A 14,897-nucleotide genomic window follows, 5' to 3' on the forward strand; every position below is an offset into this window, starting at 1 on the left:
ATAATATATCGTTTTTTACTCTATTAAAAATTAATAACATTACTGCTGTCTAATAAATTGATCTGTTAATTTGAAGAAAGTTATTTTCAAATGTGAATATTACAATCAATTTAGTTAAATACTAAATACTAGTCACATTCATAAAACACTATCATCTTATTATAACCATAAAGAATATTTAAATACTTACAAGCATGTAGGAATGCTTTAAGTGTAGCATTTGCAGGCAAAATTTATCTCAACTTTGGCCCTGAATCAAGGCCAGCAGTTTGCTGAAGCTGTTGGTTTCAAGCAGGAGCCTAAAGAATTATCTTTCTGTGGTCTGTTGGCCATTTCAGAACTTTGGAAATGTAATGGTCAATTCATTAGAAAGAAACAGTATGAGTCATTGGTGATAGATGTAGGCTAGTGTGATTTATAGTCTTAATACTGGGGTTCCAAAATACCCATAAAATATTATTATATTTATCTCACAAGGATATTTAAGTTATTTGTTAGAATTATAATGCTGTTAAATTTTAATTACAGCTCCCCAAAATGACTGTGGGTTTTTACCCAAAATAAAAAGATAATTCTACAGTAAAAAAAAAAAAAATTATCTCAAGTAATATTTTTATAATTTGAAAATTGTACAAGTATTACAGATAGTTCTCCTATTAAAGATGATCTTCACACAGAATTGCAGGTAGAAAACTTATTCACTGATTTCTTAGTAGTCATTCTTTATGTAAATATATACTAGGTACAATTAGGAAACCTGGTAAGTTGAATGGAATATTATTACAAATAACTTGAATATTTAATCAATGTTGAAGGCCAGTGCTTATGTCTCATTCCAAAGATTGAAAATAGTGAACAGTATCCAGAATATCTCATGATCATCAGGACATAAGTCAGAGGATTTTAAAGCATCAAATTATTCTATACCCCATACCGAAAAGGTTGAACATAAAACAATATTGTTCTTTATTTGGTTATTTATGGAAATGTTGTGTATATCAAAATCATCAAAACAGACATTATGAGAAATATTATGTAATTAAATATTTAATAAACATTTGTTTTATCAAGCATATAAAAGCATTACATCATCATTCTAAATACTAAGTTTTTAGAAAAAGTGATGCATAGTTTCTTAGTCTATGTATATGAAAATATAAGTTACAGTCATTTAAATAATGTAAAATAAAAATGCAAGATTTTATGCATAGCATCTTACTAATACTAAATGATCAATACATACATTCTTAGTTAATTTATTGAAATATTTAAAAAGTACCTGGAGAGTTCAAAAACTTGTTGTATTCCAATAAGCTAAATTAGCTATCTGGAACATAAGTTCCGAGTACTTATTCTTTTATAGGAATTGAATAAACTACTTCATTTACTTAAATAATAGACACATTGAAAGGATACATAAATTGGCCAAGAACTGAAGAGAGAGAATGGGTATTTTAAAAAAGAAGAGACAACCCAGTGATTTGTGTGATGACACAGGCCAGCTTTACATGAGCATAGAGCTGAAGAATAAAATTAGAAAGGTTTGCCAAGGCTGATTGTAGAGGGCTTATATTTTAGACGGGCCATGTCTACAATAGCAGCTATATTTTATTATTTAGTTACTATGTATTATAGCTTTTATTTCTACAAAAATTGCATAAATAACATTAGCATTTCTCCCCCCCCTTTTATTTTTGAGACAGAGTCTCACTTTGTTGCCCTCAATGGAGTGTTGTATCATCACAGCTCACAGCAACCTCCAGCTCTTGAGCTAAGGCAATTCTCTTGTCTCAGCCTCCAGAATAGCTGGGATTACAGGTGACCATCACCACATTTGGCTATATTTTTGTCGTTGTTGAAGTTTGGCTGGGGCCGGGTTTGAACCTGCCACCTCCGTATATGGGGCCGACATCCTACTCACTGAGCCACAGGCGTCGCCCTCTCCCATATTTTAAATAAGAAAATTAAAAATACATGAAATGAATTGACTTGCTTGAGGTCACGTAACTACCAACTTTCATAAATAAAATTTATAACCAAAACGTTTGATGACAGAGTCTGTACTCTGAAATGTATAGTCCAGGGCCATTGCAATGCATTAACTTATTTTGACCCCCTGTTTTATGAACTTTAGATAGACTAGTTCATGCTATTCTATAGGCAAATTAAGTTGGGCATCGGTTTAAAGTATACATTATCTATTATTAGGTTATGATATTGTTCACCAGTACTGAATTTTTAAAACATTGAAATTTATCCACATAATGTTTTCTATTAGGCAATAAAGCTGTAATTATAATTTTATTTCTTATTAGATTTTTTTTTAGGATATGGATGAATCTATACATGTATGATTTATTCCATTGAATGAATAATCATTATTTAAAAGATATTTATTATTAAAACATCAAATCAGAATTCATCATTATATTTTACAGTACTCAGTTTTCTATATGCAAGTTAGACAAATTAAAGCATAATTTAGTTCCATTACATTTTCATTTTCATTATTTTTAGATTACACAAATATTCTAGTTGTAAATATGCTGTGCATAATGGAAATAGTCTCTCTATTTTTTTTTTTTTTTTGTAGAACAGAGTCTCACTTTACTGCCTTCGGTAGAGTGCCATGACGTCACAGGACTCACAGCAACCTCTAACTCTTGGGCTTACGCGACGCCTCAGCCTCCCAAGCAGCTGGGACTACAGGCACCCACCACAACACCCGGCTATTTTTTTGTTGCAGTTCGGCGGGGCTGGGTTTGAACCCGCCACTCTCGGTATATGGGGCCAGCGCCCTACTCACTGAGCCACAGGCGCCGCCCAATATTCAGTCTCAAAACCACGGGTCGGGTCAAGCCGAAAAAAACTTGTCACCAGTCTTATGTGTCATTCTGAAAATGTCTGCACTTATACGTATTCTCCTGTGTATGTATATGCAAGTGGAGATTTTTAAAATAAAAATAACGTCATACTGGGGCGGCGCCAGTGGCTCAGTGAGTGGGGCGCTGGCCCAATATGCCCAGGGTGGCGGTTTCAAACCCAGCCCCGGCCAAACTGCAACAAAAAAATAGCCGGGCGTTGTGGCGGGCGCCTGTAGTCCCCGCTGCTCGGGAGGCTGAGGCAAGAGAATCGCCTAAGCCCAAGAGTTGGAGGTTGCTGTGAGCCGTGTGACGCCACGGCACTCTACCCGAGGGCGGTACAGTGAGACTCTGTCTCTACAAAAAAATAAATAAATAAATAAACAACATCATACTGTACATATGGCTTTATATTTAGATGTCTTTACATTTAGTTTTATTATAATTGGGTTATAAATATTTATTAATATACAGAAATGTAACAAAAATACATTATATTCCATATTATGTGTATGCAGAAAACAACAGCTTATCTATTGATGATCATTTAAATAACCATAATATGTATGCTGTATTTGCATATGTCACAGTGGGAAAGAAAAATATTTAGCAACTATGTGTAAAATTTTACTTTACAGCTACTGTAATCAAAATTTTCTTTAAAGTAGAATTGATTACACTTCCTTTAATAACCCTGACCCTTATATATGTTGTGAGACTTTTAAATTTACCAAAATAATTTCTCATTTATTATTTAAGAAGGCTCAGTAAGACAAATAATAAATAATGATTACTGAAAATATTACAATACGTATACCCAAAAATATCAATAAAATGTAAATACCTCCTTGAATAATCTAGGAACAAATAATCTATTTGTAAAATAGTAAAATAATATAAACTATAATTCAGAAAATAATAAATAGAAAGACAAGTATAAAAGAAGGTACTCACATTGCAGGAAATTAGAAAAATATAAATGTGTATGTGTATGTGCGTGGTGTCCTAACTGGTTTCCTAAGCTTTCTCCATCTATTGAACAAGGGATTGTTGTCTTTGTTATGGTGTCTTTTCTCAAATTATTTAGTTATTTGTTAACCAATTTTAACAACCACCACAATACATACTCATTACAAACAAGAAAGAAATAATCTAGAATTTTATAAAAATTCCAGGAATGCTATCACAAAATGATGCTATATACAAGCTTTAAGATATATTGAGTATTCTTCAAATAAGCAATTAATAGGATCAGAAATTTGCACACTAATACATGTTTTAAGAAATACGTTCAGGGGCGGCGCCTGTGGCTCAGTGAGTAGGGCGCCGGCCCCATATGCCGAGGGTGGCGGGTTCGGACCCAGCCCCGGCCAAACTGCAACCAAAAAACAGCCGGGCGTTGTGGCGGGCGCCTGTAGTCCCAGCTGCTCGGGAGGCTGAGGCAAGAGAATAGCATAAGCCCAAGAGTTAGAGGTTGCTGTGAGCTGTGTGACACCACAGCACTCTACCCGAGGGCAGTACAGTGAGACTCTGTCTCTACAAAAAAAAAAAAGGAATACGTTCAGTAGTTGTAAAAATGAAAGCAAGAATAAAAGATAGCTATATAATTTTACTTCTCAGAACATGTAAACATATCAGTAAGATATTAATGCCAAAATAAATCACAATAGTGATCCTGATAAAAATGAACCTGTATGAAAATTATGAATATTTTTGGTTAAATTAATATATATATATGTTTCTGTATTCATGTTCTGTTTAGTGGTGCATATAGAAAATAAACAGATTTTTATCTATGAACTTTAAGTTGCAATATAATACCCAATATTTCAACTGATTTTCTTGGAATATTCAAACAGATAATACCAGAAAGTGATGAATTAGAACCTTCCTTGACAAATATATCTTCTTAACTTCTCTTGTAACATTAGTTCTAACATAATTGTTCAGTGCTAATAGGAATTATATTTATCCAGTGTTGAATTTTTAAGCTATGTCTGATTTAGTATTTGACACAAATTTATATCTATATAATTAGATACATATATCTATCTATATTTCATAAAATGGCATTCTGTTAATTAAAATTACACTTTTATATTTGCTTAATATTTTGAAATATTGAAATAGATTTTCTATGATTGAACCATAGGCTAAAGTCCTATTTGCCGTATTGCATAATTCTTTGAAAGTTCTTCAAGCTTTTACTTTCTAATACTTTAATTAAGATATTTGCTTCAATATTCATAAGTGAGATTGTTCTGTACTTTTAGGTTTTGGCATTAATATCTTACTGATTCTGTCAAAGGAATTTCAAAGCACCTCTTTCCTTGCTGGGTTCTGAAACAGTTTAAATAACATTTGGCATTATCTATTCCTTGAAGTTTTCATATAATTGGCCTCGGAACCCAGCGCTTTTGAGGAAAAGTAATTCTTTGACAACATTTTCAATTACCTCCAAATTAATTGCCCGGTCTGGATTTTCTATCACTTTACTGAATATTAATACAAATAACTATAATATAAAATAATTCAGTACATCAGTCTTATTTTCGTATACCCAACTACTATAAAATACTCAGAATTAATAACTATTTAGAAAGAATAATAAAATAAAAACCTCCCCCAAAACATAAAAATACATAACAACTACAAATAATTTTGTGAAAAGTTGGGTAATACCAATGTAAAATAAAAAAAAAACTCTTGAAATTATTAATAAGAAACAAAGAAATTTTTGAAAATATTGGAAGACATACAATCATTTTCTACATGGATATACTCAAAGATATCAATTATGCCAACATTAATCTAATAATGTAATTCAGATACGCAATGCCACTTCTGTGGAGAGAGGATCAAAAGTGGCAAATGGATATCCAACCTTTGGATGGATTCTCTCAGCAACAGGCTCCAGGAATCCATGGACAGAAGGTAGAAGGGAAGTGAAGAAGGTAGAAATGGGGGGAGCTGCTCAACTGGACCAGAGATGACTGTGGTAGGTACCCACGTGTGTGAGAAAGACAGTGGAGAAAATCCCAGGCTCCACAGTTCCCCCAAGGATACTGCAGCTGGAGCAGGATGAGAGTTCTGGACTGATACAGAGACCTGATTGGAGGCTGTGCAGCTGTGTTAACTCCAGAGAGAAGAAACAGCTAGCTTGTGAGCCAAGGGTGCTACAGCTGATACCACTGTAGTATCTCAAACCAAGAATGCCACTTTTTCCCAAGGGTCAGACCTCTGATTTGTACTTCCTTCTCTGCTCTGCCAGGAGGGGATAGAGCAGGGAATCTCAGTATTTGTGTTATCCTGTAGGTGGATGATGTGCACCTCTGTTGCCATCACCACCATCAATATTGGGAGCCCTGGGCAGGGCAGGAGAACACAGGCCTGGAACCCACTGATGTGGCCTGGGTGATCCTGTCCAACCATACTTTCCGTGGGACCTGGGCAGAACATCCACCCATAGCCCTCAACACCCATTGCCAACTGCTGCAACAGCTTGGATCACTGTTATCTTTTCTGCTTGAAAGACCCCAAGGGGGAGACAAATGCCAGTACAGACACAGCCTCTGGATCTAGGTGTACTGTGTACTACAGACCTGCACCATCCTGCATAGACACCATGGATGCTGCACCTGACACATTCCCTGCCTTGTCTATGAACCGCCACCCCCCACCCCGCCACACACACACAAGCTGTCCTGGCCAATGTGCCTGAATTCTGGACCCTGTGGACCTACTCCAACCTATGTAGGCACCCTTCCCCACAGGTCCACTCTGTCAAGCCATCTCATTTGGCCCTGCACATTATCTGTGATCAACTAGCTCATTCTGTACTGGTGGGACACTGCCTAATGCACTGTGGGCCGGTGGGACCAGTACAACCTGTGATCTGCTGTATCCAGTGGCACCCAACATCAACTGCCACTCTCCCACATGCTGGGTACCTGACTGCCCAGGCCTGTATGCATGTGTATATGTCCAGTGGACATCCTCAGTCCCATGCATACATCATGTTCAGCAGCCCAGTCTTAACACATATAAACATTTGGCATCAGAGGCTGGCCCTACTACATTGGCCTGGTGACAACCACATGAGAACAGGGTGCACAGCAGAGCAGCATCATTACAGGCTCACAGTGCATTAAGCTTGTGATTTTGCCTGATTAAGCTTCCAGAGTAGTACCCAAGCATGGCATCTGTGGAAGGACCTATTTCTATTTTCACCAAATAACATGTAAAAGAGAACAGGTGTACCATGTCTGTGATCTGTTTTCAGATGAGAGAAGTGGCCCCATGTGGGAAGGAACCCACATAAAACTCTGGTAACATTAAAAAACAGGCTGTCTGGACATCCCCAAAAGATCACAATAGTTCTTCAGTAATAAACTTCAACCCAAAGGAAATTGTTGAAATGACAGAAAAAGAATTCAGCTTATGGATTTATCAAGTTAAGTAAAATTGAGGAGAAGGTAGAAAATAATCTCAAAGAAATGAAAAAAAAAAGACATTAACAAAAAAATTATTAAAGAGAAAGATAACAGTAAAGAGATACAGGAACTCAAAGAAATTTAAGAGTCAATTAGAAAATTTTAATACACTCCCCCAAAGCTTTAACAATATGTTGGACCAAGTAGAAAAAAAAAAAAATGGAGATTGAAGATTATGATTTTGAAGTAACCCAGTTAGCAAATATGTAGAGAAAAAAAAAAAGAAAAAAGAATTATCGGTAACTTTGAGGAGAATAAGGAGGAATAATCACTGTGAAAAATATGGGATTATGCTAAGTGAGCTAATATAAGAATTATCGGTAACTTTGAGGAGAATAAGAAAAAGAAATAGCATGAAAAACCTATTTGAGAGAAATAGAGGAAAACTTTGTGGTATTGCTAGAGGTTTAGATATCCAGGAACAAAATGATTATCGAACACCTGGAAGATTCACAGAAAATATACAGTCATCAGTCTGACCAAAGTCAAAGTGAAGGGGAAGATCCAACAAGTGGTGAGATGAAAACAAGTTACATACCAAGGAAAACATGTCAGAAAACAGCAGAACTCTCATTAGAAACTATTCAAGTCAGAAGAGAATGGGATGCCATTTTATTTATTTATTTATTTATTTATTTTGAGACAGAGTCTCACTATGTCACGTCGGTAGAGCGCTGTGGTGTCACAGCTTATAGCAACCTCAAACTCCTGAGCTTCAGCAATTCTCTCGCCTCAGCCTCCTAAGTAGCCGGGACTACAGGTGCCTGCCACAATGCCTGGCTATTTTTTTGGTTGTAGTTATCATTGTTGTTTGGTAGGCTCTGGCTGGGTTGGAACCCACCACCTCTGGTGTATGTGGCTGGCAGCCTAGCTGCTGAACTCAGCTTGGCTCCCGGCACCAAGCTGGGATTCCATTTTTAATCTTTCTAAATAGAATAACTGTCAGTCAAGAATTCTGTATCCTAAGTTTAGTAAATGAAGGAGAAATAAAGTCTTTCCCAGAAAAGCAAAGAATTTGTCACCATCAGATCTTCCCTACAGGAAATGCTTAAAATGTCCTATCCACCGAGAATAACAGTTATCACCAAAAGTAAAAGCACCTAAAAGTTAAAGCTCAGAAATCTTACAAAACAGTAACACAAGGAGGGGGAGGGAAGCAATTACGTATTATTCAACATGATGCACGGAACATTATCTCACATATTAATACTAAGATTTAATATAAATGATCTTATCGCTCCATTTAAAAGATACAGAATGGCTCAATAGATGAAAAAACACAGCCCAAGTGTCTGCCGTCTCAGCTCATCTAACTTGCAAAGGTGCTCATATACTCATGCTAAAGGAATGGAAAAAAAAATCTCCATGTATGAAAACCATAAATGAGTAAGAGTGCAAGTTCACAAACTTAATTATCAGACCTCATATATGTGTATATGTAATGTATACAATATTTCTTATATACAAATTTTCCATGCTTAATATTTTATTTAATTTTTGTCATAATAATTATAAGAACATGTTTATAAATATAATGGAAATTTAGAGCTATTTGGAAAATAATATTTAAAAAAATAAATTTTATTTATAGTGCAATATATCCTTTATTCCAATATTCGTTGAAAATCATGACTCTATTCTTCATCTCTATAACTTCTTATGTTACATTTTTATAAAAACGATATATAAAATTTTATATATTCCACACAATATATAAAATTTTGAGAGTTTGATTTTTTACTCAACATATTTCTTTTGATAGCCATCTAAATGATTGTATGTGTCAACATATAAACATATATTTTGAAACAGAGTCTCACTATATCACTCTTGGTAGAGTGCCATAGCATCACAGCTCACAGAAACCTCAAACGCCTGGGCTTAAGTGATTCTCTTGCCTCAGCCTCCCAAGTAGCTGGGACTACAGGTGCCCAGCACAATGCCCGGCTATTTTTTGTTGTAATTGTCATTGTGGTTTAGCTGGCTGGGGCCAGGTTCAAACCTGCCAGCCTCAGTGTATGTGTCTAGTACTGTAAGCACTGCGCTACAGGCACCGAGTCGTGCGTGTTAACATATTTTAATTGCTGTGTGATTACTGTATATCTGGTGATAAACACAAGGAAACTACTGCCAGAAATTTTACTAAGCTGGCTAAGCTGAAACTGTTTCAAAAATTTTTGACTTTTATCTTATTAATTTGAAATTCAATTCATATACCTTTAAGGCTATTCCTTATAATACTGTCTCTCACAAATAGACCATGATTTGGGGGGCATTCTTACTCAATTCATTGAGAATATCGGTAATATTATTCATCCAAAACCAGAAAAATGGTCTTGCCAAGAAAGAAATATTCCTTTAACTATACATGAATGAAGATGTAAGCAAAGTCACCATTTATTTTCTCTCATCACAGCATCATTGTTTTGCTATAGGCATTCTCTGAGTTACAAACATCTGACTTATGTACAATTTGCACTTATGAACAGAGGCAATTACAGGTAATAGGTAAATGTACCTGTGCCAACTTACATACAAATTCAACTTAAGAACAAACCTGGAGAATCTATCTCATTTGTGACCCAGAGACTGTTTGTACTTCAAAGTTTTTTCAAACTTTCTCTCTCTCTCTCTTTTTTTTTTTTTTTTTTATTTTCAGTTTTGGCCAGGGACAGGCTTGAACCTGCCATCCCCGGTATATTGGGCCAGTGCCCTAATCCTTAAGCCATAGGCGCTGCCAAGCTTTCTCATTTTTTATAACCACTTATTCCATCTATAAGCATATATTCTCTTTTAATTGTCCTAATTGAGAGCTTCATAAGATTTTAAAAAATTATAAACAACTAAAGATTTTTATTTTTAATAAAGTATATGAGTACTCTTAAGGATTCTCTGTCCTATTATTGGCTTCTCCGGGTAATTATTCAAATTAATACTAACGTTTATTAATTAAACCAAGACATGAATTTAAATAATTATTATGTATTAAGAACTATTCTCAGATCTGAAGATTTCCAGATAAACTGAAATAAAGGTTATCTTGGATCTCACAATGTTCAAAGTTTACAGAGTAAGACAGTTGTTAATCATATAACTGTACAACACAGAAAGGAAATCTTAACAGTAACTACAGAACAGAAATTAACATGTTAAGGAGAAAACAATAAGGAAAATTACAGACTTTTAATTTGAAATAATGGAAATTAGAAGACAATGGAATTACACCTTAATTTGATCTTTCTAGCAACATATTAATGACCATTAAAAACAAACTTTGCTACAAATATATGAATAGTATCTGCAGTTAGAAAGAGATAGGAAAAGCTCAATTTTATAAAATCTTATTTTTAGCAGGACATAAATATACTGCTAGATGACTCACTGTAACTTAAGTGCAAATTAAAGATTTGTCTGGCATGGCAGGTTGGAGAAGAGAAAGTAGTGACATTAGCATGTTAAATATGTATAAATTGACAAAATGTAATGCTGTGAATTTCTAAAAGTGAAATAACATACTTTGAGAGTGATGTTCCTGCATACATTATCAGAATTTATCTTTTCTTAATCCCAAACCAAAGATATCCTAGGAAAAGACCAATTTTAAACCTGTGATCCATATATTATGGTTTCTCCGGAAAGAAATTCTATGACCAAACACTATAGACAACATTTTATATTTTTCATTGAATATGATGCTATGTAAGATCAATAATTATATATCATTTGGATAACTGAACAAGTACTAAGAGAAAATGCCTCATTCACATATGACATAACTGTGTACACAGCAAATCTTTAATAATTGAAAACAACTAGTACAATTAACACGCGAATCTAACGAAACTACTGCTTAGTAAGTTAGTATACAATGCTCAATATATTTACACATGCTTGTACCATCAAATATTAAAAAAAGATAATTAAAAATAAATAACATAAAACAGATATGTGAAAATAATTTTAATGATGCAATGCCTGATCACCTCACACCAATATAAATAATATTGCACAAAAAGGAAAGTTTAATAATTTGAAGACATAACGTAGCTCCAGTTTGGAGTAGTTAATATTGTTAAGTTATCCCTAACATAATGTATAAATTCAACATAATCTATAAAGTCAATTTGGATCTGGTCACTTTTTAGAAATTGATAAGCTTATTCTAACATGTATTGTACATGGTAAGGACTTAATAAGGGTAAAACTACATTGAAAAAGAAGAAAATCAATGTTAGAAGATGTACAACACTAGATTTCCAGACTATTAAAATACTTTAATTTAGAGATTTTGGTATTATTCTAAGGATTGACAAAAGATGAATGAAATATAAATATACTACTCAATAAAATGACCTATATCTAGATAATCACTTGATATTTGACAATGACATCAATGCAATTAAATGGGGTATGAAAATCTTAAGAAATGATGGCAAGATAACTGAATATTCATATATGTAAAAGTTAACCTTGTCCCCTCCCTCATTCAATATACAAAATTTAACATGAAATGGATCAATGTAAATGTTAGACTTAAAATTGTAAAGCTTCTAGAGCATTTCAAAGAAGAGTAGATTTGTGTGGTGATTTCTTGGTAATCTTTCAAAACCTATAATAGAAAAATGAGACTTATTATGAATAATAAAAAATATACTTTTCACAAAAGTTGAAAACTGAAAGCAAACCAAAGGATAGATGAAGGCAAATGAAATTTATTTATCTGGCAAATGCTGATATTTAGAATATTTAAAGAACAATAAACTGATAGGAAATATTTTGATAATCCAGTTGAAAAAAATTGATGAATACTTTCAATATGTATGTCCTCAAATTTCTCTACATCATTACTTAACAATTTTCTTTTAATATATACTTAAAACATAATGAATTATAAGTACACACATATACTATCAGAGTGATTGGAATAGAAAGAGTGTTGAACCCAACTAAAGGGTAGAAAGTAAGCTGCAAAGAATACAATGAAGTATTTTTAGGTTTCCAATTAGTTTGAGCATATGCTGACTTTGACTTTTTTCACTTCTATATGTATGCGTGCATGCAAGTAATGAGTGCACATGTACACCAAAATACATAACTATATATTTTCAGGATTCCCAGGATTATTTATAACAGTTTTATTTTTAATAAGCTCAAATTGGAAATAGTCAAGATGTTCATCCGTAGTACAGATAAACCACATGTATATTTATTAAATTGAATGTTACACAAAATTAAAAGTGATGCAGGCAGCTGCATGGATTTAAATTAATGAAGATAACTTGAACCAAATAAATCACACAAAAGTTTAATGTTTACATTAAGTGGTTATATTTATAGAAATTTCTAGAATAAGCAACGCTAATCTATTTTAACAGAATTCAGAGAAGCAGTTATGAAGACCCATGGGAGAATTAAATGGAAAGGACATAACAAAATCCCTATGTTGAAAAAAAATTCTGTTTCAATCTGGATGACGGTCACCATAAGTAGGCATACATTAATATCCACCAAGATGCCTTCTTAAGAATTACGCATGTTATTCTTTGTAAATTGTACTTAATTTTTAAAGGGAAAAAAAGAAAAGAAAAGAAAACAAACAACCCCCTCCCACTCTTATGACTGAGAAGTCTATCTGTCTATCTATCTATTTGCATATAAATGTACATACTAAGGACTTAATAAGGGGATACATTGTACTTAATTTGTATATATAAATGAAGTGGAAAAGAAGGGAAAGAAAACAGAAATGAAAAGATGACATCTCCAAAAGCCCTAAACACGAGAGAATTTATTATTAGCCACATTGATCTACAAAAACAGAGAGGATATATTCTTCTAGACACAGAACAAAATTGATTTTATAAGCAGAATTTAGCTGCTTGAGCTCACTATATCACCCCCATTTATTCTCAGCATGCCTTCAACAAATAGCTGTCTGTTTTCAAAGGAAGTAATAACTTGGAAGGAATCTTCATAAAAATTTTTAAGCTATGCTATTTGATGTAAAGATGCTATAACGGGGTAACGTAACATAAAAAAAGGATATTTAAAGATCTCATAAAATTACCCTGAGAAGCAGGAATATTGTCAAGGAATAGTTCCATAGATTCACAAAGAAACTAATAACAAGATGATTTCCTCACAAAGACAGAAAAGTAGAGATATCAAGCAAAGAGAATACAGAGAAAAAATATATAAATGCAATTTTAGAAAGTTAAAGTCATTTTGAAGCCCCCATGAAAAGCAAAAATAAAACTGAGAGCCTTGCTTGGGAAATTGCAGCCAAGCTTGAAGAAAATACAAAAGTAAATGAAAATAAAATAAAAGTAAAACTATTCAATATGAAGTAAATGTAAAGAGGATCACTACATGAATAAAACTTGTTCTTTTTTCCACTCATCATGTATAGACTGGGTACCTATTATTTGCCAGCCATTATTCCAAGTTTTTCGAATCCAAAAATTTCTATCCTGATTTCACTTACATTCTAGTAGAGAAGTTAAGAGGATTCTAAGTTCCAAGATTGGAATAATAACCAACACTTGATTTCCTCTTATATTCTAGGAAATATTCTAAGATTTATGCACATAATTCCCCTATAATCCCATAAATCAGTATATGTTATTGCTAAGATTTTTATAAATAAAATGAGATACAAGGAAGTTAAATCCCTTGTCCAAGGTAATGAAACCAGTATTCAAGTCTAAAGCTATATGTTTCCAAGGTCCACATTTTTAGCCATTATATAATATACTACCCTCTCAGAGAAGAAAAAAAAAATGGATATGACACTAAAGTTAAATGAAAAGGAAGAGGGGATCAGGGAAGAACAATAGTGTCATAAACACACACATGTGCACACTTGCACACACAAGCACATCGTCAGACAATTAAGTTTCTGAACTCATCCTAGAAAAAGTGTTGCATACCTTCTTGCTGAGTATCACTAAGGTCATCTTGGAAGTACTCCTCTTGTCCATCTGGTGACCCCAGTGACCCTAGTGATATTCAGAAATGAGGTACATAGCACTTTTTCTAGGATGAGTTTCTGAACTTAATTGACCAACTTCATGTAGGTTTACATAACTCACTGATAAAATATAATATTAAACATACATGGATGAAAGGAAGATGGAGTTGGAATAAACAATCAGTATGTGAATTTTCTGCTATTTTTATAGCAGAAATTTGATACTTTTGTATGAAATTTAGGTGTATAGGTAAAACACAATGTCCTCAGCTCATTGTTTTTCCTTATGACATTAAGCCTTTTGGGGATTTTAAGTAGCAAATGCCTATAATGTAAAAGAATTTTAACTTAGTTTCCAAATTTATATGAACTTTATGAAAATTTCCTTTTTAAATTCATTGAGAAATAAATTAGCATATATGAAATAATTATGTTTGGTAAAATTATTAATATTTCTTCTTCACTAATTTTTCATAGAGGGGTATCTAATTCAATATTTTTTTTCTCCTTTTAAAATTTTGCCTAATAATATGTCAAAATTATTGAAATAAAATTACTTTGAAAAGCTAATCA

The 14,897-nt window shown here is 33.4% G+C and overlaps 1 non-coding gene and 1 pseudogene across 1 annotated transcript; both read left to right on the forward strand.

Moving 5' to 3' along the window:
* The first annotated feature begins 244 nt into the window (after positions 1-244).
* Positions 245-381, forward strand: LOC128567110 (small nucleolar RNA SNORA2/SNORA34 family). Its single transcript, XR_008374773.1, has one exon. It is a non-coding gene; the product is annotated as a small nucleolar RNA SNORA2/SNORA34 family (small nucleolar RNA).
* A 5,315-nt stretch (positions 382-5,696) lies between these two features.
* LOC128566431 (1-phosphatidylinositol 4,5-bisphosphate phosphodiesterase delta-4-like) overlaps positions 5,697-14,897 on the forward strand; it is a 61,216-nt pseudogene continuing 52,015 nt past the window's right edge.

This window comes from Nycticebus coucang, chromosome 15, assembly GCF_027406575.1.
Source record: "Nycticebus coucang isolate mNycCou1 chromosome 15, mNycCou1.pri, whole genome shotgun sequence".
NCBI lineage: Eukaryota > Metazoa > Chordata > Mammalia > Primates > Lorisidae > Nycticebus > Nycticebus coucang.